The sequence below is a fragment of the Phasianus colchicus genome, chromosome Z (assembly GCF_987193195.1).
Source record: "Phasianus colchicus chromosome Z, bPhaCol1.hap1.1, whole genome shotgun sequence".
NCBI lineage: Eukaryota > Metazoa > Chordata > Aves > Galliformes > Phasianidae > Phasianus > Phasianus colchicus.
The window spans coordinates 63525093-63550462 of record NC_143476.1 but is presented as its reverse complement, the minus strand read 5'-3'; the positions used below and the strand labels follow the sequence as shown (position 1 = coordinate 63550462).

The window sequence follows — 25370 nt, the reverse complement described above, 5'->3', positions numbered from 1 at the left end:
TTTTCACAAACATAAAAAGTGATGGAAGAACATAGTTCTGTTGCTAGATATGTTGAAAGTAATCTTTGAAAATTAGAAGCAGTGGAAGATCTCCTTGCCATTTCCCCATGTAATCAATTCTCTAGAAATTTTATTACATCAGTTTTCTGTTCACTTTGAAGATTTTGAAAGCAACTGAAAGTAAGGTAAGTAACTTGCATGGGAATGTATAAGACAGGGGTTCTGATTCAGCATTTAGGTACTTACAGTCTTTATTTTGTTATTTTTAATAATGACTAGTTTCCATTGTTTAACTCAAATGCATAAAGAAGAAGCTTAATATTAGTTAATAATTTTGTATATGCTTGCTTGTTTCTTAACTATAAATTGCTGGTATGGATGTTAGTATGTATTAAATGGTACCTTAATTATGTATTATTTAGTACCTTAAGGCATATCAAAGGGTATAATGAAGTAGGAATTAAGAAAAAGAAGCACGTGCATAAATAATTATAATAAAGTACACAACATGATTCTGTACTTAATAAATGCTAAATAATTCTCCATCCATTAAATTTAGTGTTCTGTAATTGGATACTCTGATGATCCAAAAAGTTAAAAAAAAAAAAAATGCTCAGAATTTATCGGATATTCTTTATTTGGAACTTTACTTGAGTGCTTTAACTTTAGAGATTCTCAATCTTGTGGAGAAGTTACAAAAGCTAAAATGTTTACCCATAGTGATGATCTCCTCCAAAATAAATAGGAGAAATTCTGCTTTACCCAGTAATCACAAGTACATCCAGACAGAGCTAGTAAATAAAGTTACTTCATTCTGTCAGATGTGACTTGTGAAGTTTATTGAACTATGCATGGAAGATATCCATCAAAGTGGAAAACAGATACATTGTTTGTATTACCTTAGTGTTTCAGTTCTGTAATTTACATTTCTCTGGACTTGTTCTTCAGAATTCTTTCCAGTTAGCACAGGCAAGTCCAACCCATGGCCTGCGGGATGCTTGTGGCCCAAAATGGCCTAAAATGGCCCAAAAGGTAGTCCACCCTCTTCCTGTCATTAAAGCTGGCAGTTCTTCCCAGCAGAGTGGCCCCAGACATGTGCCTGTTGCTCAGCAACACCCAAACAATCACTGCTCTATTGGCACTATGTCGTCAGAAAGCAGCGCACAGGGAGGACGCTGCTGTGCAGTGCTGACTCAGGTGATGGCAAAAAACTGTATGCATTTTGATATACTGGCTAAACACAAGGCCCTGAACAGTGAAGAATATGCAGCAGTGCTTTCCATTTTGAGAAAGGAATTTGACAATAGAAACATGAAATTATGGAATCATTAGAGTTGAAAAGTAGCTATAAAGATCATCTAGTCCAACTCCTCTGCAATGAACAAGGACATCCACAGCTAGATCAGATTGCTCAGAGAAGCCATCCAAGCTGGAGTTGAATGTCTCCAGTGACAGGGCTTCCACAACATCTCTGGGATCTCTGGGCAACCTGCTCAGTGCCTCACCACACTCACTGTAAAAGACTTTTTCCTATATCCAACCTGAATCCCCCCTCTTTTAAGTTTGAAGCCATTCCCCCTTGTCCTGTCACAGCAGACCCTCCTGAAGAGTCCATCCCCTTCTTCCTTATAGTCCCTCTTCAGGTACTGAAGGACTACTCTCAGGTCACTTCAGAACCTTCTCTTCTCTAGGCTGAAGCTCCAGCTCTTTCAGCCTGTCCTTGTAGAAGAGCCGTTCCATCCCCTGGATCATCTTTGTCACCCTCTTCTGCACATGCTCCAACAGGTCCATGTCTCTCCTGTGCTGATGACTCCACACCTGGGTGCAGATCTCCAGATGTGATCTCATCAGTGCAGATAAAGAAGCAGGATCACCTCCTTTGTCCTGCTGACCATACCTCTATTGATGCAGCACAGAATTTGGTTGGCATTATGGGCTGCAGGGCTACACTGCTGGCTCCTGTTCAACTTTCCATCCATCAGTACCTCCCAAGTCCTTTTTGGCAGTGCTGTGCTCAGTTGTTTCATACATGGCCTGTATTGGTAGTGGGGTTTGCCTTGGCCCAGTGGCAAGACCTTGTATTTGGATTTGTTGAACGTCATGAGGTTCACCTGGGCCCAGAGCTCAAGCCTGTCTAGGTCCCTCTGATTTGTCAGCTGCACCACAAAGCTTGGGGTTTAAAGACTGCTCCCAGAAAATCATCTGTTTACATTTGTGAGTCCAGTTTTGTTTGATAAAACTACATGACCTGAAAATTTTCAAACGAAATGTGTAGAGTAGCAATCAGATACTCAACTTAAGAATCTGATCTTTACTGGACTTTCATAATCCTTATCTTAGCAGAGAAAAATATACTTCTCACCCTTATTCATGTCATTGCGAATTTTGCAATGAACAATTGTTGTCAAGGGTTAGGTACAAGAAGAGGAAATTTTCTGAAAAGTCTCTGATGAACAGCTTGTGGCCTCACTAAGAATTGCAGTCATTTCCATTGGACCAGACTGGTGAGTTAGTTTCACAAAAACAACGTCAAATATCCCACTAGTTTTATGTTGTAGTTCCTTTTTCCTCTTTCTTAATGTTTTAAGAAAACTATTTAAAATTGAAATGTTTTGTTTATATATATTAACTGTATTATTAATTTTACGAGGGCTGCTCCAAAAGTAATACCTCCTGTTTCATTCTGTTGGCCCGGTGTCAGAGGCAGATGTTGGTGGTTGGCAGTAGAGGTTGAACCTTTCCACCAATATTCCGCTACATTTTGTTGCTGTGTGACAGATGGCAGCAGAGGGACAGTCTGACAGAATGGTGTGTGACATGAAAGTGCGTATGAAGCAGAGGTGTGTCATTGAATTGCCCCTTGCAGAAAAAAATTGCACCTACTGACATTTGTCTGTACTTACTGAGTGCTCATGGAGACCGTCGAGTGGATGTGAGCACAGTGAGGTGGTGCGTGGTGCATTTCAGCAGTGGTGACGGTGGGTTACTTTCGCTGGTGCTGGCTTATAATTGTGGCATGCAAGCTCTTGTTCAACACTGGTGAAAATGCATAGCTAATGGTAGTAACTGCGTTGAAGAATAGCATTTTATAGTGCTATTCTACTCTTTGCATCTGTTGTTCTTTCCACGGAAATAAATAGGACACATTACTTTCAGAGCAGCCTACATATATGTGGCCCAAGGTGATTTCTATTTGCTAAAAGTGACCCAGGCAACCCTAAAGGTTGGACACCCATGAGCTGGCAGAAATGAGGGTTGGTCCTCACACACCCTTTACCATTTTGATTCTTTTTGTAGTGCAGAATGGAACTAATATCACATTAGAGGTCTGCTTCCAACATTGCTTTATGCTTCTGTTTTTATCAGTGTTTTGTACCTCTATTTTGTTTAATCCAGTAATTTTGTACTTTCAGTGGTCTTGCTGGGCTTAGCAAGTAGCTGGTTATTACAGCTACAAGTAGACTTTATTAAGTTCTAAGAAAGACGGCATACTTATTAATTGATTCTTCTTCTTTTAACTAAATACTGTTACAGTTCTAGTTAGCATCAATTTAGGAACTGTTGAGCTGGATGCCGTAATTTTAACTGTAACTCATCGCTACATCTCCATCCATTTTCCAGGCCAAAAATATTTGATTTGTTTCTTCTTTATCAGTAGCTTGAAAAAGCCATAATCTCTCTCTCTCTCTTTCTTTATCTGAACCTCAGTTTTGCCAGACATAATACTTCAATTAGCTGTTAAGCATCTTTCTGAAAATTAGAGGCAGCTTAGGCATATGATCTGTATCATATATGGATATGTTTGGATACCTTGAGGGCTAGGCAGAGTATTTCAGAAAGTATTATGATAATTTACACAAAAAAAGATGATATTAATATTAAGATTCATCTAGTGAAGTAATTAAAGATATAAATATGTGGTACGTTGTAGTGAAATTGCTCTTTTTTAATTAGAGATTAGAGTACTTCTGCTTGCTGATGCTTATTTAACATAGCTATAGTTAAAACATAGTGTAAAATTCCCTCTTAAGCATAGATTGTCTGTGATACAATCTAACCAGATGATGATGTCATGACACTGGTTTACTGATCTCAAGGATTGTGTTCTTCTTTTGCAGCGCTATTCAGTAATCTGTCAGCCTTCTGGTATCTTAGTTTTATGAGAAAACAGCAGTTTTCCAAACAGGAAGGCATATACCACTAAATACCTTCCAGTCGTTCCTGACTAAATGATTATCCTCCTGGTAGATTAGAGTATATTTTTGTTAGGAAAGAACCATTTCAAGTAGCTATTAAGCATCCGTCTGCTTATTGACTGAAGGAAGTAATTAAGAGTTATATTGGACATGGCAGTTACTGGTATTTTCTAGCTGGAACTGGAGCTTGATACTATTTTCATGCGTCTCCTTCTCCCTGTGATCTAATTTATCAGCATGCTTTTGTGAGAACACAGAAGAGAGGCAATAGATTTTGGTGAATGGAATGTTTACATCCAAGACAGAGATGGAAGAATTGCTGAGGGAGGCTGGAAAACTGAAGCTTCACTAGCTTTGCTGACACATGCTGACATGTGAGGTAGAGATCTGTTCCTAGTCAAATGCCAGTGAAAGAAGATTTTTCTGATCATATTCTAGAATCTTTCTCGTCAGATATCAGGGACTGATCAGTTTCAATGTCTTAATGATTGTGTTCCCCTTTTTAAGTGCTTTGTTCATATTCTGAAGTTACCAGAAATTTTAATCAGTGTGTATATTTAGTTCTTTTTCTGGGTAGTTCCCAAATGGAAGTGATGCCAATAATGGCTGTGATACTGTCGTCTCTTGGAACTGTAACTGTTATCTCATCTGTTCTTCTACAGGGAGGATATGTGTATTGATAGATTGTTTTTATTGGTTTATAGTTGAGTTTACTGGATTCAGTCAATTCATAAATGTAAACAAAATGAAAGAAGGAAAGGAAGAAGAAGAAATGGGCTGATGCTGTCATGGAAAATTAAAGAAAGTAGAACTTTACACTTCATTTGCAAATCACGTTACTTCAGTTGGATAGTGTGTTTATAGCCATTTCTAATGCAGATAATTTATATTCAAATTAATATATTTGAAGTCTTTCACATGCTAGGCTTCTGTTAGGAAGTTTCTGCAAATAGAGGTGATCAGAGACCGTTAATAAGGAGAAGACTGCATACTTTGACACTGTCAGCCATTTCAGAATTATAATTTTGCAAATAGAATGCTATCGTATCTAACAGCATGCTTAAATCTTAGCAGACACTTTCTGAATTTTGTATTAATATAGAGTCCTCTGGCAGAAATTCAGAGTTTAGTTTTTGGTATTTTTTGCTCACAAGTGCTTTGACTTTGAGTTTTGTATTTTCTTGTTATCACTGCCTATACTTCATATGTATGTTTCCTGAATGTTTCTTCTACAGAGAAAGCATTGGATTGATTGTTTCTTTCTGGTCTGTTGCTATCCTGTTTTTAAAATCTTTTTATTGCTTTCCCACAGAGTGTCTTCCTATGTGTATCTGATGCTCAACTTCCCTTTATTTAATCATTTATTTATTCTGGAATTAATTCCTCAGTACTGAACAATGACAAATACGGGGGACTATGGAATCAGTACCTAAAATTATAGCTCAAGCTTCTAGTTTGGAAATATAGGTGCAGCAGTACAGCGTGAATTGAGTCCCATCCCAAATATTTTTTTTTTTTAATGAAGCTTGGGTTTAGCATCAGTGTACGTATGTTAGCCTGTGGTAATATTCTTCTTCTGTATGCAATGCAGTTATATTTCTGCCCACTTAAGCAGTAAAATGCAAACTCAGCAGAAGAAGCAAGTATACTGACTTCTGTTGCAGATTGATTGGTCCCAGAGATTTCTTAACAGCAATGTTTGGGCATGCAACATTAGAAACTGTTTTTAGAGTCAAACTGACTAAAATTTTAGTTCGCTGTAAACTATAATATTCTATAGATTGAATTCATTGTGGATTTCTTTTAAGTATGATTCAGAATTGCAAAGCAATTCAGCTTCTCTTTCATTCTAAGATAAAAAAAAATGAAATGAGAAGGCTACCATTAGTAGAAAGGGTGGCTTGGACAAGAATTTAAATGGATAGGGAAAATGGCTAGTTTTAGAGCTTTAGTTTTTGTTCTGCAAAGACATGAAATAAAACTTCATTCACTTATTACATTCGCTGTCAGCATCCTGTCAGATGTGCTTGAACTGATGCGAAAAGTCTGGTTATATAATGCAATTTTAGTAATGTCATAAGTAGGTTAAAATTTTTTGTAACTGCTTAGGAGAGGGAGGTGTTGAAAGGTCAAAGATAAAGCTTTTGCTGTGTGTTTGGTCCTCTTGTCAAGCTAGCAGCTGATCTCCAGAAATGGCAAGAACTGGCAACTCTGATTATAGCCACGAGCAGCTCTTGTCCCTTGGCATCTTTGACAAGCAGAGCCAATCTGCTGCAGATTGGACACACACGAATGCCAGGACCATTATTTTGATTGAAGAAGGAAATACAAACCAGTTCCTCTATCCTTTATCCATCATTTGCTGAACAGTGGTGTTTGGGCTCATCAAGACTCATTGTCCTCTAGATAGACCTTGCAATTCTAATTGAACAGCTTTCTGAGCTTAAAAATGGACTTCACCTGTTAAAAGTGTGGATAGAATAGTGTTAGATATAGAGAAATGTATAATTTCTTTTTATCAAGTGTACCAGAATGAAAATGTTATTTTCTGTATTAGTGCAGCCTTTTAAGAGCTTCCTCAAGGGTAGCCATACAGTCAGCAGGCAAACTGGTTATGAAGTTTGCTAAGGAGACGGATATCACTTCTGTAAGCATATTTCTGGAGTCAAACTTCTGTTTCTGTAAGAGAAAGAGAAACACAGAAAATATATTACTTACTTTTAAGGAGGATTAGGTACCTGTGGTGTTGTTACCGAGGGTGATAAATTATCTTAGTCCCAAGGCATTATGGTGGACTATTTTTTTTTCCAAATGAAAAAAATCAAGCCTTGTAGGGCTATGATTGCCTTTGTAAAAATCTGGAGGTGTATTGTAAACCATCAGTATTGAAACTGACTTGATTTTAGTGTCAGTATTGCTTTACTATCTGCTTTTTTTTTGTCTAAGAAGGATATATTTTTTTAACTGTATGAAATTAATGCTATTTCTAAAAACATATTACAAGATTTCAAAATTCCACAGAAATTGGTTCCTGAGAGAGATTGAATGCAATTGTTTTCTGGCATGTGTACTCTGTACAGTGTTGATGGAATATCCATTTTAATAATCTGTGCGGGGACTCTACTATTATTACGCAGGAGATGCCTGAAGATTGGGAGAGTATTTTCGGTATTTTTCTGCTTTTGTAGATGCACATGTTGACTAGTAGATTGGACAACTTTCACAGTGTTAGAGAAGCCTGGGAAATTCATAGAAGGCAGAAGGAAAATGGGAAAGAAGAACCTACCATATCAATACTTTGGGACTGATGCACTTGTTATTTAACTCTGATAGGATATTAATAAACACTCCAGCATTGGTTTTCAGGGATCATAGTCTATGTGTACAGTGGCTCAAGAGGTATTACATAAAAAGGAAGAATTAAATAAAATACTATCTTGGTCCTTATGTCCATTTGGTCCACCGGCCACAGCTTGGTATCATCTGCAAACTTTCTGAGGGTGCACTCAGCCCCACTGTCCGTGTCACTGATGAAGATATTAAAGAGTATCAGTTCCAGAAATTACCCCTATGAGACACCACTCATCACTGATCTCCGTTTGGATACAAAGCCATTGACTACCCCTCTTTGTACTTGATCCTGGAGCCATTTCTTCGTTTATTGAACAGTCCACCCCTGAAAAAACTGTATCTTTCCAATTTGGAGAAAAGGATGTTGTGGTGTACTGTGTCAAAGGCCTTACGGAAGTTCAGACAGCTGACATCAGCGGCTCTTCCTTTCTCCACTGATGCAGTGACACCATCATAAAAGGCCATTAGGTTGGTCAAGCAGGGCTTGCCCTTGCTGAACCTGTGCTGGTTCTCCCTCTTTTTCATGTGCCGTAGGATAGCTTCCAGGAGGATCTGCACAGTGTTGAGACTAACACGTCTGTAGTTTTCTGGGTCATCCTTTTTACCCTTCTTTAAAATGGGTACTATATGATCTTTGGTAAGCTCTTGAAACAATAGTGAAGTATGGCATATCATTACTGCATCAACAAGCTTGTATTTGGATTGTATAGCCATAGAATCCTTGCTTGGAAGGGACCACAAGACCATCCAAATCCCATGCCTTGGGGGTTTCCACTCACTAGGTCAGGCTGCCTAGCGTCCCATCCAACCCTGCTTTGAATGGGGCATCCACAGCTTCTCTGGGCAGACTTTGCTAATGCCTCACCATCCTCTGTATGTCCTCCTATGGTCTTTTTTTTTTGTTTAAAGCCACTCCCCTTGTTTTTCACACCATGCAAAAAGTCAGCCTACCACCTGTCGATAAGCTCTATTCAAGTACTGGAAGGAGGTGAGTAGTGGTGTCTGAAGTACAGTTTCTAAAAATTCCACTATAATTTTATCCAGTGATCACAACTTCCAGCTGGTTAGTAGTGTCCACAAGCAAACTGAATTGGAATACAAATGAAAAATTTTGTTCATAAAAAATTATTAAAAAATTACATAAGGGAATGGGATAGAGAAAGCAGCTGGTATAGGTCTTTTATGATGCTGTGAATTAAGCTTTTTAAAAGAACAAGATATCAGCCAGTCTTCAGTTTGTAGTTTATTCATTTACTGATTTTGCACTACCAACTACATTTTTCTTTTGCTGATAGGCTATGCAGTAAATTCCAGCAGGTTTTCCTTTGCTTCTGTTTCGATTTTGATGACATGTGTTTTTGAACTTTGAAATTGCAAATAGAATGGCTTGTCTTTAAACTTGCAGAGTGTAAAGACAAATGAAATGACTGGAATTGCAATAGTGTACATTAAATATGAAATTGGAAATTTGAATACAACTATGCTATTTATATTTTGTGTTGATAGTTCTTCCTGCCAACTAGATATTTTTATGTGGTTTCTTGATCAGTGAGTCACCTTCTTAGCTTGCTTTTCAGATGTGTCTGTTTATTTGTGGAGTTACTTGGTATTTTAGTATTAGTGAAAATGTGTTGCTTGTGTTACTTTGGTAACTTTAGTAGCCAGAATTAGTAGACATCTTTGAGAATAAGAGCCTTAGCTATTACAGCTGAATTCTGTATTCCATGTTCAGCAAGAAGTTAAGCTATTTTGGGACCAAGGGAGGTAAGATTGATTTTTACCCCTTACACTTAACGGGTACTTCTACGGTCCACTATTTGAATTAAGGAAGATAGTTTTTTCAACAGCAAGGAATCCAAATAAAACTGCAGGGTTTTTTAATTTATTTGTTTTTTTTTTTTAAATGAAAATGTTTAATCCTGTGTGTTTCACAGATTTTGTAGATATAAACTGATTATTTACAGCATGAATCTTCAGAGTTTTCTCTAAGTTGCTTAGTTTCAGGAGCACAGTAATATAAATCAGGTTTTAGCAACTTACGCATTTGGTAGAGACAAGATTGTGTTTCAGCATAGTCTGATTAGGTCTTCTTAGAAGTTTAATGTATGGAGGATGTAGTACAGAATGGAAAATTTAGTTGTTTGAAATTAGTTGAAGCTATATGGGATTTTTGTTTACTAGAGTGATATAACATGCACTTAAGTCACAGTATAAGTGCAAATTATGTTTAGGAGACTGTAGCTCTTGGAGTATACAGTTCAGTCACAATACAAGTGTGAATTTTATTACTATTTAATAATACGTTGACTGAATAATATGATGCTGAATGTCTCCAGTCTCTAGGAAGGAATATATAGGTTGCAACTGATTCAGGCCCGTTGCTTATCTTTGATTGTGTTTTGCCATGGGAGCAAATACTTTCATAATACTTTCTTCTTGCTAGTCCTCGGAACCGTCGCTCTTAGGAGAGTGTATATTAAACAAAGATATCTCTTGATCATTCACTGTTCATGGTATAAATGGTGGCAATCACTTTGAGTCTGTTTCAGGAAATGATAGTAAATGATCCCTTTACATATGGGCATGATGTACTATTATTTAAGGCTGCAACTTTGAGTCTAAAAAATTATTTTGATTTTCTGTGTTTATTGCTAATGAGCTGTTATCTTTTCTGTTTTTTTTTTTTTTTTTTTTCCTTGTTCTAGCATGTTATGTGTTCTTTTTTCTTCTGACTTCTGCACTACTCACAAATAACTCACCAAGTCTAGCTCTTATTCCTTTTCTTCAAACTTCTGGAACCTTTACATTTTTCAAATTCATCCTAAATATCAATAAAACCAGTCAGTGAGTTGCTTTTCTGTCTATAATACTGTTGGTTATAGTTTTTCTATCCCTCCTTTTCAAAGTTAGTGCTTACACTTGGCTAACCTTTGCTAGTATTTGTAGTAATCTGTCGCTCTTTTTAAATGGTAGTGGTCCTGTCTGCAGCCAGTCTTATCGCTGCCTGTTCTTAATTACAATATAGGCTTTCTCTACTAGGTTCTTATTTGCAACTAATACCATGTCAGAAAACCTTTTTTTGCCAAAGTTGTCATTACACTCCCTTGGAAATATCTTCCCAACTGTGCTAGCTAACGTCTAATACGTGCTGACCAGGTTCTTTAAAATATTCCGTACATGGAGGGTTTCAAACATAATGCAAAATTTTCTTATTTGAATAGTTGAAGTTATGTGGGATTTTGATTTAGCAGAGTGATACAGCAGTGCACTTAAATCACAGTGCAAGTACAAATTGCTTTTAACAGAGTGTAGCAATTGTATATGTAGCGGTTTAACCCAGCAGGCAGTAAAGCACCACACAGCCATTTGCTCACTCCCCCCACAGTGAGGTGATGAAGAGAATTGAAAAAGGTAAATGTGTGAGAAGTTGTTTGAAATAATAAGAAAGAAAAAAGAAAAAAAAATAATACTAGCAAAAGAATCAAATGACGCATGGTGCAATTGCTCGTTGCCTGCAGACAGATGCCCAGCTGGGCCCCCAGCGAACACATCCCTTCCCCAACCAAATCTCCCACTTTTATTACTCGGCATGATGCCATATAGCATTGGAATGCCCCTTTTGGCCAGTTTGGGCCAACAATTCTATCTGTGTCCCCTCCCAGCTTCTTGTGCACCTCTAGCTCCTTACTGTGAGGGCAGTATGAAAGCTGAAAATTCCTCAGCTCTGTGTTTAGCATTGCTCTGCAACTACTGAAACATCAGCGTGTTAACAACTTTATTCTTATCCTAAATACAAAACACAGCACTGTACCAGCCACTATAATGAACATTAACTCTATCCCCTCCAAAACTAGGACAGCACTACACATTCACAATACAAGTATACTTAGCAAAGTGTAGCAATTGTTATACACAGTTTAATCACAAAACAATTGCAGATTTAATTATGGGACTCTAATAATATGCCTCAGAATAATTGAAGTATCCCAGTATCTAAGTATATCATTTAGATTAGCCTTTAAGTTTTTTTTTGAACTCTCAGTTTTTGTGACCTTTTCAAAACATTTTGATATCTGCCGCTACTGATATATTGCACTTTTTTGATATTTTACTTTTTTAAAAAAGCATCCTGTTACTGTCTTTTGAACGGCAATCAGGACACCATTAGCCTTAGCCTCTGATTCAGTATGGTTGTCCTCACATACAATTTTTATGAGAACTGAGGCCTTTATTAATAAATAATTCAGCCATTGGACTCTCTAACCAAAAATGTGTATCTATTTTAGAATACAGTCACAAGAAATTTAAATATTTGTATTTTCATACTTTGCTATGAAAGCTGGACTTTCATTACTAAAAGAAAAAAAGATTTCTGAAATTGGGTTTGCTGATATAGTGCAGGAGCAGTGAAGTTCGAAGTTCCAAGTCTATTTCCCTGACCGACTTTTTTTTTTTTATTGGTTCCTCCAGGACACTTCAAACTATATATAATGCCTCCCAGGGCTGAGATTATGTTCAACTACCTGAAAAATAACAGATGCTGCTATGCTCTTCATAGCAGAGAATGTTGCTCTACAAAGCCAGGAATCATCAGTGGAACATAACCCCAAGCAGCAAAATCATTGTTGAGACTGGCAAAAGCAAATTGTACTGTATTAGCGTCTATGGCTTTTCACATCTGCTGGGTTAAATCAGCAAATACTGCCGACAATCCATTCTGCAAATGGCCCAAATGTTTTCCATCTGAGAATTTGAGTTTAACTTAGTAAGCAAAAATCATTCAAAGCAGTGGTCTTGAGTGTTGGAACAAGCTTGGCATGAACTATTATACCAATAACATTTGTGAGAACATTTATTTCATTCACTTACTCATTTGGAAAGCAACTATTTATAAGTACTTTGTTTTAAAAGGAGTTGTCTTTGTATCAAAACCCATTCTGGACTAAGGTTTCATTTTGTCTAGATATTTTGTTAAGTGTTTCCCTATTCCTAAATATGTAGAGGGATATGGATGTATATAAATGTTTACATAAATGAGAACCAGTACATTCTACATTATATTGTTCAACATCTTCATCAGTGACCTTGATGAGGGGATAGTGGCCACCCTCAGCAAGTTTGCTGATGATACGAAGTTGGGAGGATTGGCTGACACGCCCGAAGGCTGTGCTGCCATTCAGCGAGACCTGGACAGGCTGGAGAGCTGGGCAGTAAGAAACCAGATGAGGTTTAACAAAAGCAAGTGTAGAGTCTTGCACCTAGGGAGGAATAATTGCATGCACCAGTGGGGGATGACCTGCTGGAGAGGAGCTCTGCGGAGAGGCACCTGGGTGTCCTGGTGGACGACAGGTTGGCCATGAGCCAGCAGTGTGCCCTTGTGGCCAAAAAGGCCAATGGCATTCTGGGGTGCATTAAAAAGAGCGTGGCCAGCAGGTCGAGGGAGGTGATCCTCCCCCTCTACTCTGCCCTGGTAAGGCCTCATCTGGAGTACTGTGTCCAGTTCTGGGCTCCTCAGTACAAAAAAGACAGGGATCTCTTGGAAAGAGTCCAGCGGAGAGCCACAAAGATGGTGAAGGGCCTGGAGCATCTCCCCTATGAGGAAAGGCTAAGTGATCTGGCTCTGTTTAGCCTTGAGAAGAGAAGACTGAGAGGGGACCTGATCCAGATCTAGAAATATCTAAGGTGTGGGGGGCAGAGTGGCGAGGCCAGACTCTTTTCAGCAGTGTGCGGAGACAGGACAAGGGGAAATGGCCAGAAGCTGGAGCATAGGAAGTTCCGCACCAATGTGCGCAAGAACTTCTTTACGGTGAGGTGACGGAGCACTGGAACAGGCTGCCCAGGGAGGTTGTGGAGTCTCCTTCTCTGGAGATATTCAAGACCCGCCTGGACGCCTACCTGTGCGACCTGGTGTAGGGAGCCTGCTTTGGCAGGGGGGTTGGACTCAATGATCTCTGGAGGTCCCTTCCAACCCCTATGATTCTGTGATTCTGTGATTCTGTGATATTGTAGTTTAACTGATCCTTTGTAAATATTATTTTCTGGTACAAAGGTGGTAGTGGGAACTAGTATGAAGTTGGGCATTGCTGATTATTTTCTAGTGTTAGTACTACTATGGTTGAATTATTGTTTGATACGGTACATTTTATAACAGCTGTTATGTATTTATTTAAAGTCACTCGTTGGCTCGTTAAGCGTTTCTGATTCTCTGTGGGAAAAAAGGTTACTTTGCCTATTACCTCGTTACCTTAAACTCATTACTACAAATCATTACAATTGTGGTGAAGTAAAAAATGTTTTGGTAGTTATGAAAAATCCGAATCTCTGACCACTGCTCGAGATGGCAGTGACAAGGTTCTCAAGTGTATGGGAATATCCTGCCTTACATTATCCCACTACCACTACTTAGGAGCTGGTGTTAATCCACTGTAGAACACTGTAGAACTCTACAGGAGTGTGTGAAGCAGTCACAGACATAAGTATAGTAGAAATTTAAAGAAACAGACATTATTTCATCTTTAAAAATATTCTTGCGCCTATCAACAGACTTAAACATCCCATTGAAAGGAGATGATGGACAGACACGTCACTCTTATGGTGTGAAGACCACTCCACAGGCTTACTATCAAAGCATACCAAAATCAGTGATACATCTAATGATATATTGGTGATGTTTTGGAATCAAAGTCAGCAATATTGTCAGAGTGTATTCAGGAAAGGGATTTAACACTCCCTCCCACCAAGTTGGGAGGTAGTGTTGATGTGCCAGAGGGGAGAAAGGCACTCCAGAGGTATCTGAATAGACTGGATTGATTGGCCAAGGTAAACTGTATCAGTTTCAATAGGGCCAAGTGTCAGGTCCTGCATTTTGGTCACAACAACCCCAGGCAACATTACAGGCTTGGAAAGTGGCTGGAAAGCTGCCTGATGGAAAGGGAGCTTGGTGCACTGATGGAGAGTTGGCTGAATATGAGCCAGCAGTGTGCCCAAGTAGACAAGAAGGCCAATGGCATCCTGGCTTGTATTAGGAATGGTGTGGTGAGCAGGACAAGGAAGTAATCCTGCCCCTGTACTCAGCACTGGTGAGGCCCCACTTTGATTTCTGTGTTCAGTTTTGGGCACTGCAATACAGAAAGGAGGTGCTGGAGCAGGTCCAAAGAAGGGCAGCAAGGCTTGTGAATGGCTTGGAGAACATGCCCTATGGAGGAGGAGACTGAAGGAACTGGAGCTGTTTAGTCTGGGGTAAAGGAGGCTAAGGGAAGACCTTACTGCACTCTTCAAATACCTGAAAGGTGATTGCAGTGAGTGGGATTGGTCTCTTCCCATTGGTGATAGGTGACAGGGAAATGGCCTTAGGTTGTGCCAGGGGAAGTTTAGGTTGGATATCAGGAAGAACTTCTTTACAGAAAGGGTTGTTAAGCACTGGAATCACCACCCCTGGATGTGTTTAAAAACCATTTGAGTGCTGTGCTCAGGGACATGATTTAGTGGAGGGTTGTTAGAGTTAGAGTAGTATGGTTAGGTTGTGGTTGGACTTGATGATCTTGAAGGTCTTTTCCAACGTGAACAATTCTGTGATTCCAAGCATATGCTCACTCTAGCCAAGCTCACTTAGTCTTTTTGTATGTGCATGGAGTGCACAATATCAGTACAGCAGAATTCTATTTTTGTGTCTGTGTCTGAGTCTGTTACTCTCTGACCAGGTTCTGGAAAATAGTTTATGTTACCTAGGATTTTAAATTAGCAGAGGGATTACAGCAGTTTACTGAAATTACAGCACAACCATAATTTAGCAATTAAAATATACAGTTGGATCACAACAGAGCTGTGGTTCCAATTTCTGGTCTCTATACACTCACTATCAAGATGCTGAATTGTCATCAGTTGCCAGGAAGTGATGCATGGGTTGAAGTCATCTCAAACCTGTTGTGGTCTTCAAAATTAATTTTCCATTTCTTTCCAACTGAAATTTCCTTGTTCCATTTTTATGCTGTATGTTGGACTGAGCCACACACATAGTTCTGGTCTGACTGGCTTAACAAACTTTCACATTCTTCTGATCTGCTTTGGAAAAGGCATTTACACAACTAGATGATCCACCCAACTAATACAGCTGTTTATTTAAAACAAAGACCAACTTGTCTTTCTTTGGAGATATTCAAGACCCACCTGGATGCCTACCTGCGCAATCTGCTATAAGGGGCCTGCTTTGTGGGGGGGCTGAACTTGTTGATTTCTAGAGATCCCTTCCAGCCCCTGCAATTCTGTGATTCTGTGATTCTTTTCATGTGATAAATTCAATCCCTTTGTAACAGATGTGGTCAGTCACTCTCTAGATTTTTTTCCCGAGACTTTTTCCATTTCTTTTATTTTATTTTATTTTTGGATGGATCACAGTGCACAGAGTATTATCATGTAAAGCAGAGGAACAGTGCCTTGATGTACATACAAAATATGTATGTATATATGCCTCCACTGTAAGGAATATTTCCAGAGAGACTGCAAGTGTTTGTTAGGCAGAAGGAAGACTTGGTTGCTTAATGTCCTCTTAGATATACAGAATATCATCGTATGCATTATACATATTGAAGTTTTATTTACAGTCTTAAAAGTGGTGGCTGGTTTGAGATTAGAGTTTATGTTAATGTACACTACAAGGATCATGGTGTCAAAGACTTTACTGCAGTACACGTAGACAGTATCTTTTGTTCTCTCATCATCTACTACACCACTCATTTTATTTTAAGGTTAATCTGGTTAGCTGAGCATGACTTCCCCTTGGTGGTCCCATGATGACCAGCTTGTAGTTTCTTGTGCTCTCCTTCTTGCCATTCTTGAAGATAAGACTGACATCTACCTTTCTTCACTCTTGAAGCACTTCTCAGAATCACCATGCTCTATTGGATTATCAAGAATGACCTTCTAGTGGCATGTTTCAGATCCCTCACTCCTCATAGGTAGATCTGTAAGGGCTTACATACGGACTAAATGTTTGTGCATTTTGCCAAAGTGCTCCTTAACTTGGTTGTTAATGTTTTGTCAGGGGCAACAGAATGTCTGTAGTACATGCTCCTCTGCTTGGGTAATTGGCAGCTGATCATGACATTGTCACATAGTCGGCTGCTAGGTATGTGCATTGACTACATGGTGGTTCTCTCCTCTGAGATGACCCCAGCAAGTCAGCTTGAACGCCCCAAAGGAACAACAACCAAAAATGGTTTCTCTTAGTTGTCCAGAGCATATATTTCTCTTACTACTGTGATCATGGTAACCATTAAGTCCAAAAGCTTGCCAAGCAGGTAATGTCTCAGATCAATGCTACTAAACAAGCTTTGAGCCAGAAAATTGTTCCAGTTGTTCACACAGGGTCTCATCTCGTAGGACTTCCAAGAAGATCATGAAAGTTGCCACAGTGTTTAAGATTGTGACTTTGCTTTTCAACCTTCTCCCTGCCTTCAGGATCTTAAACCATCTTCTGGTCTCTGCAGCCAGAGCTGTCTTAGACCTTTGTATTCCCAGCAAGTCCCTCATTGTTGGTGACTACCTGTCTTGTTCTTACCTGTGATTCTAACATGTGGTCCAGCAGAACACTACCCATCATTTGCTCATCTGGGACCTGGAGAAGGATGTTGTTCATGCGCTCCAGAAACTTTCTTGATTTCTTACATTCTGTTGTGTTGTCCCTCCAGAAGATCAAGGTGGTTGAAGTGCCCCATGAGGAACAGACAGTGGACATGCTGTCTATCTTTAGAGGGCCTAAGGCACTTACTCTACCTAGTTAGGTAGCAGACACCCATTACAGTATCACCTTCATTTGTCCTTTCATTAAAACTAGTGTGTAAGCTCTCAGTTGTCTCTCTTTTGTCTCCTGAGTGGGACTGATCTGCAGTAGTGATGACTTTCTGGGGTCACATACATATAGATATTTTCAATGATTCCTCTACCAGTCTTAGTTTTTCTTTGTTATACAACATCTTTTCAGAATCTATAAAAAATGTAATTAAATGTTGATGTGCTGCTAAGTGTTCCTAAGACAGTCTTTTTTTTTAATGTAAAAACGGTTTATTTTAGTGTAGGTTATTTAGTTTTTATCCTGTATAGTTCCTCCAGCATATAAAATTTCAGATAAAAAAGGTGTCAAGTGGTGTCTTTCAGAGGAATACTTTTCAAGTAAGGAAATCTTCTACGGCATAGTTAGGAAATTTTAATACATCCTGAGAAAGTGCAATTTGCATTTCTTTGCATGGATTTCCTTCTTGAACATATACATACTCATGTAGTCAGCCTCTGAGCTTGGTGTCTTATTTAAGAGGATCCTATGAGATGAATAGTCTCAGAGAAAGAAACAAGTGCAGGCTGGTGAATTGGATGATTACAGTTCTGTTGCATTGTTAAGGAACTCTGAACTCATATAAGTTCATAGAATCATAGAATGGCTTAGGTTGGAAGGGACTAATCTCACTGCCATGGGAAGGGCTGCCAATTAGATGAGGCTACCAGAAGCCCCATTCAACCTAGCCTTGAGTGCCTTCAGGGATGTGGCATCCAGAGTTTCTCAGGGCAACCTGCTCCAGTACCTCACCACCCTCTAAGTAAAGAATTTATTCCTAAGATGTGTGGTTGAAATTCCCCATCTGGATGAGAACCTATGAATACAATGGCTGTTATGGCTGAAGCAATAGGTCCTTGTCAGCAGGCTCCCCTTGATCAGGAAGCTTATAGTAGTTTCCAGCCACAAGGTTTTCTTTATTTGTCTAGTCCCTGATTTTAGCCCACAAGTTCTAGGCCTGTTTCTAGCCATTTGAAATCTATCCACCTCTTAACTTAAATGGTGTCTTGCATGGCAATCTCCTGTTCTGCTGCAGAATATGGCTGCAGTGGTGCTGACTGCCTTGGAAAATGAAGTGTAAGTTGCACTTACATTTCAGGTGAAGCATAACATTTACACTTGAATATAGGGTAGTGTGAGAACATATTCTGCTGAAGAGACATCTGTTTTTGTAGCTGATATGACAGTTTGATTTTTTGATAAAATATTTGTTGCTATGGAAATAATTACTATTTCTAGAGCGTTATGTTTGAGATGGAAATCAAGCAGCAGGAATAGATAGATCAACTAGAGACTTTTAAGGTGTTTTTTTTTTGACTATTTTTCAAGTGTGCCTATGTGCTATGCATGTAAGTTTAAACTCTCTTGAAAAGCGTTGTCAATTGATCTGCAAAAGTATATTGAATTTTCTTGCCATGGCAAGCAGATACAGTCCCTGCATTTTATTTTCTCTGACAGCAAGATATATCCCACTGGATATGAATAAGTTGACTCTCCTTTACCAAAGAGTATTAAGAATGCAATATTCAGTTTTGTCTTGATTAATTCTTAATTTGGAATGTAAGTGTAAAAACAAATGACACTTCTGACTTCTAACCAGGGAATTCTGATACGCATATGTATACAATCCTACTTAGGACTTAGTGCCAATGAACTATGAGGTATGGTGAGCTATTAGGTCAGTGGTGACTGGAGGCTGGTCACAAGCGGTGTCCCTCAGGGGTCAGTCTTGGGATTGGTGCTCTTCAACATCTTCATCAATGACAAAGATAGTGGCACCGATTGCACCCCCAGCAAGTTTGTGGATGACACCAAGCTGAGTGGTGCGGTCGATACATTGGAGGGAAGGAAAGCCATCCAGGACAGGCTGCAGAAGTAGGCCTGTAAAAATCTAATGAGATTCAATAAGGCCAAGTGCAGAGTGCAGGTATTTATACAGACTGGGCGAAGATCTCCTTGAGAGCAGCCCTGCAGAGGACTTGAGTGTCCTGTGGACGAGAAGCTGGACATGAGGCAGCAGCGTGTGCTTGCAGCCCAGAAGGCCAGCTGTGTTCTGGGCTGCATTAAAAAAAGAGTGGCCAGAAGGGAGAGGCTCCTCTACTCGGCTCTTGAGAGGCCCCATCTGGAGTTCTTGGAATGGGTCCAGGGGAGGGCCACTAAGATGATCAAAGGGCTGGAGCACCTCTCCTATGAGGAAAAGTTGAGGGAATTGGGCTTGTTTAGCCTGGAGAAGAGAAGACTCTGGGGAGACCTCCTTGTGGCCTTCCTGTATTTGAAAGGAGTGTATAAACAGAAGAGGGAATGACTGTTTACAAGGGTGGACAGTGGTAGGACAAAGGGGAATGGTTTTAAACTGAGGCAGGGGAGGTTTAGGTTAGATATTAGGAGGAAGTTTTTCACACAGAGGGTGGTGACGCACTGTTGCCCAAGGAGGCTGTGGATGCCCCATCCCTGGAGGCACTCAGGGCCAGGCTGGATGTGGCTCTGGGCAGCCTGGTCTGGTGGTTGGCAACCCTGCACATAGCAGGGGTGTTGAAACTAGATGATCATTGTGGTCCTTTTCAACCCAGGCCATTCTAAGATTCTATGATTGTGATTCTGTGATTTCATCCAGGTGATGACAGACATGAAAATCAAAACAGATTCCTTAGCTGTGCTGCAAATGTTTTTATGAAGAAAATAGTCTCTGTAGACATACACTGTGTTTTATCTGACTGCATTGGCTGATCTGAGTATTTCTGATTATTTCTTTGGGCCATTAGTAGCTGCTCAAAGAAGCAGGACAAAGTATCACAAAGTATGTTTGATCAAATAATGGAATCATGGCATGTTGCTGGTTGGCATTGTTGCACGAGTGACTGGTATTGAAACGAATTCTAGCAGCATGCTGACAAAATGTGTGGACTTTTGCAGAAAAGTGTAAATATGGAAGATTTTGAGTGAAAAATCTTATTATAGTACTTCATGAAGCGTTACACACTGGCCTTGGAAAGTAGATGTGATTTTTTGGAGGAGAAACTTCAGTATTAGCAGGTCTTGAGTATAAGGAAACTGATACGTATATATATATGGTACTGATATATAGTTGAAGCATGCCTTCTTATGACAGTCAAACTTCTGAAATTTTTCACTTGTTGTGGGTACCACAAATTACTTCTCATTCTTTGAGCATCCTCATTTAAGGTGGATTCTGAGTGTAGGATAATTGGAGGTTGTAGTTACTTTGTGTCCCTTATATCATTGTATAGGACCATAATGTGATGCTGGTCACATTTGTACTTATAATGTACGTATCTGGTAAAAAAAATTCTGAATTTACATGAACCAGCTTGAATCCACTCGTATCAGTGTGAGTTGGGAAAGTAAATTTATTTTAGGCTAAGTCAGATATTGTTTTTCAAGTATGTGGTAAGTAATGAAAGAGAGTAAGAGAAATTGTATACTACTCAGCAAATAACAAAATAATTTCTACAAAAAACACACGTTTTCTTTTCCACACTTTTGGGGGACATAAACAGTACTTAGGAATTTTCACATGAATGAGAAAGGAACATCTATAAAATGTTCTGAGACAATAATATTTGTTATATCAAGTGATTTTTTTATGTTCAAGACTTTCTTTGGAATGGTTTGAGAACTGATTTTTTATTTTCTTGCCTGTTTTGCATAATTAGGCTGTCAGTTTTTTGTTCACAATACGTAACTTGTGTGACTTGGTTTGTGTTTGAAAGAAATAACCAAAGAGAAACTTCCCAAGTTCAGTTTATCCAAAATATATCTACATGTAGGACTGTGTATTCTAAGTGATGATAAAGTTATTGAAGGCTATATTGTTGTTATGTTTTGTAATGATAGTCATGTACTCTGTAACTTCATTTTTCATATCAATTTCATTTGACATTTTATGATTTTAGTATGGGAATGTTGATTGTGAGGAGACTAAATAATATTTCTGAAGTCCCTGAAAGAGAGGATAAATTAAGCTTGAGATTGCCTAGGAAATTTCTGGAGAGAAGTGAAAACTGTAAGACATACAGTGGTGACACAGTAAGGATCAGAAAGTTTATAGCTTGTAAGAACATCCATTCTATGTGCTGTTGATTTTGTATATTCCTAGTTATGTGTCACATTCTTTTAAGAAGCATTGGGCTAGGTAGTCTCCTGAAAGTAGGAGGGATATTTTTCCTTAACTGGATGACCTACTGGGCTTGTTATGGTAGAAAAGAGTGAGAAGTCATAGGAAGCGACACATAGGAGCATCACGTCAGAGGGCTTGGGTGTCAGATTTCATACAGATAGGTTACTCCAAAAACAACACCTCCTATGTATTTCCATAGAAACTACTACAGATGCAAGAGCACAGTAAAGCTTTTTGATAGAGCAGATTCTCAGCTACTGATTGCTATTATACAACACACACACCACCAGTATCTATGCATTTTCGCCAGCAGTGAACAAGAACATGCATGCTATGCTTGTAAAAATCTGCACCAGTGGAGGTGACCCACTGTTGCCTTTGCCACTGCTGAAGTGCACCACCACTGCCTCATTGTTTTCACATCCATTGGTTGATCTTCCTAAATGTTCAGCAAGTGCACATTGGGAAGACAGTCCTCTCTCAAAGGAATTGAAGGAATAATTACAGTTGTTACAATTCAGAAGTAATAAAAAAGGGTTTCCAATTCAAAAAATAACTGGAAACAGTCTAAACATGATGCAAAGAGGAAAATTTAATAGAAGTGTAATTTTTTTTTTTTTTTTGAGGTGGTGAAAGATGCAGTCCAGTATGTGTACAGTGTTTTTTCCTTGACCTCATTTGGAATGAGGTTTGAAAATATGAAGTTCTGGAAAGCAACAAAATATTTCATGAGTGCTGTCAGATTTCTTCCTGTCCGTTGCATTCTTGTCCCTCCTTGTCTGTAAATGATTTGTGAAAATTGTACAAGGGCAAAACAGAAATAGTGGAGATCATATGTAATTAAGGTAAAAAATAAAGATTTCAAAAGTGAACCATTACAGCAGCTTACCAAATGGAATGGCAAGCAAAAGAACTGTGTAAGAGATGAAGAAATGTTATTCTGGAATTGATAGAAGATATATTTTGGTTAAAAAGAAGCATGGTAGGCTGAGGTTCGGGGTGAAGGCTTCTGTGCCCATGGGAGATTCATTCAGCAAAGAGCAGTTCAGTCATAGAATCATAGAATATCCTGAGTTGGAAGAGGTTCACAAGGGTCATCAAAACCAACTTGTAGCTTCACACAGGACCACCTCAAGTTCAAACCGTGTTTCTGAGAGCAGCTCCATGCTGCTCCCTGTTGCTGTCCCAGAGAGCAGAGCTCATGCTGCCCCTCTGCTCCCTGGGAGGAGCTGCAGGCTGCCATGAGGCCTTCCCTCAGCTTCTCTGCTCTGAGCTGAAAAACGCAGGACCTCAGCCGATCCTTGCATGCCTTGCCCTCTAGACCCTTCACCATGTTTGTATCTCTCCTGTGGAAGCTGTCTGATAGTTTTATGTCTTTCCCATACTGTGGTGCCCAAAACTGCACGCAGTGCTTGATGTGAGACAGCACCAGTGCAGAGCAGAGAGGGCAATCACTCCCTTCGCCTGATGGCAGTGCTGGGTCTTGTGCATCCCATGGTACAGTTGGCTCTTGCGCTGCCACGGCACATTGCTGACTCATATTTGTCTTGGCAATGAGTGCAACTCCTAGATTTCTCTCTGCAAGGCTGGTCTCCAGCCTCTCATGCTGCAGTCTCATCTTCTAGTCTGTTCATTTGTTGAAGGTTTTCTGTCCCAGAATTCTATTCCCAGGTTCAGAATCTGGCGCTTGTTAAATTGCCCAGTCCTCAGGTCTGTCAAGATCTCTTTGCAATGCCTGTCCACCCTTGAGGGAGGCAACAACTTCTCTCGGTATAGTACCATCTGGAAGTTTTCTTAGGATGCATTTGAGACTTTTATGCAGATAATTTATGAAATCTTTTAAAAAAACTGACCCTTAAAATGAACCCTGAGAACTACTCTATTGATTGGTTGCCAGCCAGATGTAACTTCATTTACTAAAACCCTTTGAGCTTGACCTGTCAGCCAATTGTTCAGCCATGTTTTTGTCTGGCTACATGCTGGATATTTTGTCCAGGATACTGTCAGAGACAATAGTAAAACTTATTATAAAAGTAAAATAAGTTAATTAAGCAGCACTTGTGCCTCAGGAACTCGTGTTGGCTATGATCAGTGAATATGCTGTCTTTCAAGTATTTTTCAGTAATTTTTCAGTAATCTCCAAAATTTTAATTGGCACTGAAGTGAGACTGTCAGACCTGTGCTTAACAGGATCTTCTTTCTTGACCTTGAAAACTGAGACAGTGTTTACCAGCTTCCAGTTGACTGGGGCCTCTCCAGATTCCTAAGACTGTTGAAAAATAACTGAAAAGTCTGTCATGACATCAGCAAGCACTTGGAGTATCCTGGAATGAATTGCATTGGGCCCCTAGACTTATGTGCATCCATTTGAAGTGGCAGATCCTGCACAAGTTTGGGGTTGGTGGGAGTTTATTATTCCCACAGTTATGGGATCAAAGGATGTCAGATTCAAAGTAGGTAAGAGATAGAGAAGTCATAAGTTACAACAACAGATTTTATGTTCCTTTTTGCTTTCTTTACCTAGATTGATGAAATCCTTTCAATGTGAGTACACAAACATAGTGAAAATTTAAAATAATTTACCATTTAAAATAATGGTAGTATTAGCTTCATAGAAGAAATACTGTCAAAAATGAATTTAGGGAAAAAGAGCAAAAATGAAGCCAATTCTGGAAAAATGCAAGTAAGAGAAATAATATAATTGGTAATTTTTAATTTTTTCTTTAGGTTAATAAGACCTTTAACAACAACAGCAACAAAAGCTGTGCAGAAAACTAGAAGAGTGATGCCTGCATTTTATGTTATCTCCTCCTCATTTTCAGCTCTTTTCTTGTTGCTATTGTTTTACAACTACATTATCTGCAGTAAAGAACTGCTGCTGAATATTGACTTGATGACAGTTTTTTTGGCAGACATTTTGTCTTTGTCCTTCTATTTTCATTACTGGTGATTTTTTATTGAATTTACATTAGTTCTCATGAGAAACTATATAAAAGGGAATAAAATTCACGTTCATTTTATATGTATATATTTGGAAACGTTAGGACTGCTTGTATACAATATTTTAAACCCATATTTTATTCAGTACTGATAAAAATGCTATCAACTTCATAATGCTTTTGTAGCAACTTGTGACAATTTAACATACCAGGAGACCTATAAAGCTACTGATTTTTCATAAAATGGATGAAGGCAGTAATGGGCTGAAAGAACATGATAATTCAGCTTAATGTACTTCACAGCATATTTTTGGTTTTGGAATTTTTCTTATGAAATAAACTTTTTATTCCTAAATATACCCCTTTGATGGGTTTGAGTTATCTTTGCTGATTCTGTCCCCTCCCAACTTATTGTGCTCCCCACCTCCTCAGCACAAAAGCTGGAAAGTCTTCAACTGTATGTAAGCACTGCCACTGCTCTGCAATAACTAAAAAATCAGTGTTGTCAATATTATTCTCCTAAAACGAAAGCACAGCACTATACCAGCTTCTGTAAGGAAAATTAGCTCTATGCCGGCTGAAATGAGGACAGTGACATCTACTTTTCTCAGTATTCCTTTTTCTGCATCTTTCTTAAGAGCTGTCAACGGTTTACGGGCTGGTTTGGCCTGGTTCTGTGAGCAGCGGGGCAGAGGGATCCGCAGATCCGTGCCTCCGGAAAAGGGAAACAAGGGACCCCAAAATAATTGAAAACAGCGGCAACGATCTGAGGTGAAACAAACTAATTTACTAAATATAATTTCAGCAAAATATAGTGAGAGAGAGTGTGTGCGAAAGGTAGTTAGGCCTCACCACAACACTGAGGTGGGAAGCGCAGTCCAGTTGAGTCGACGAAGAAAAGCAGACGGAGAAGTGCAGGC

At 39.2% G+C, this 25370-nt stretch overlaps 1 protein-coding gene and 1 long non-coding RNA gene across 5 annotated transcripts in view; both read left to right on the top strand.

Annotated features, from left to right (window-relative positions):
- The window catches only part of KDM4C (lysine demethylase 4C), a 301499-nt gene that overhangs the window by 171292 nt on the left and 104837 nt on the right, over window positions 1–25370 (top strand). The window lies entirely within an intron of this gene.
- LOC149913042 (uncharacterized) lies at window positions 1149–25077 on the top strand. Its single transcript, XR_016461831.1, has 3 exons — window positions 1149–1197; window positions 2410–2504; window positions 24239–25077. It is a non-coding gene; the product is annotated as an uncharacterized LOC149913042 (long non-coding RNA).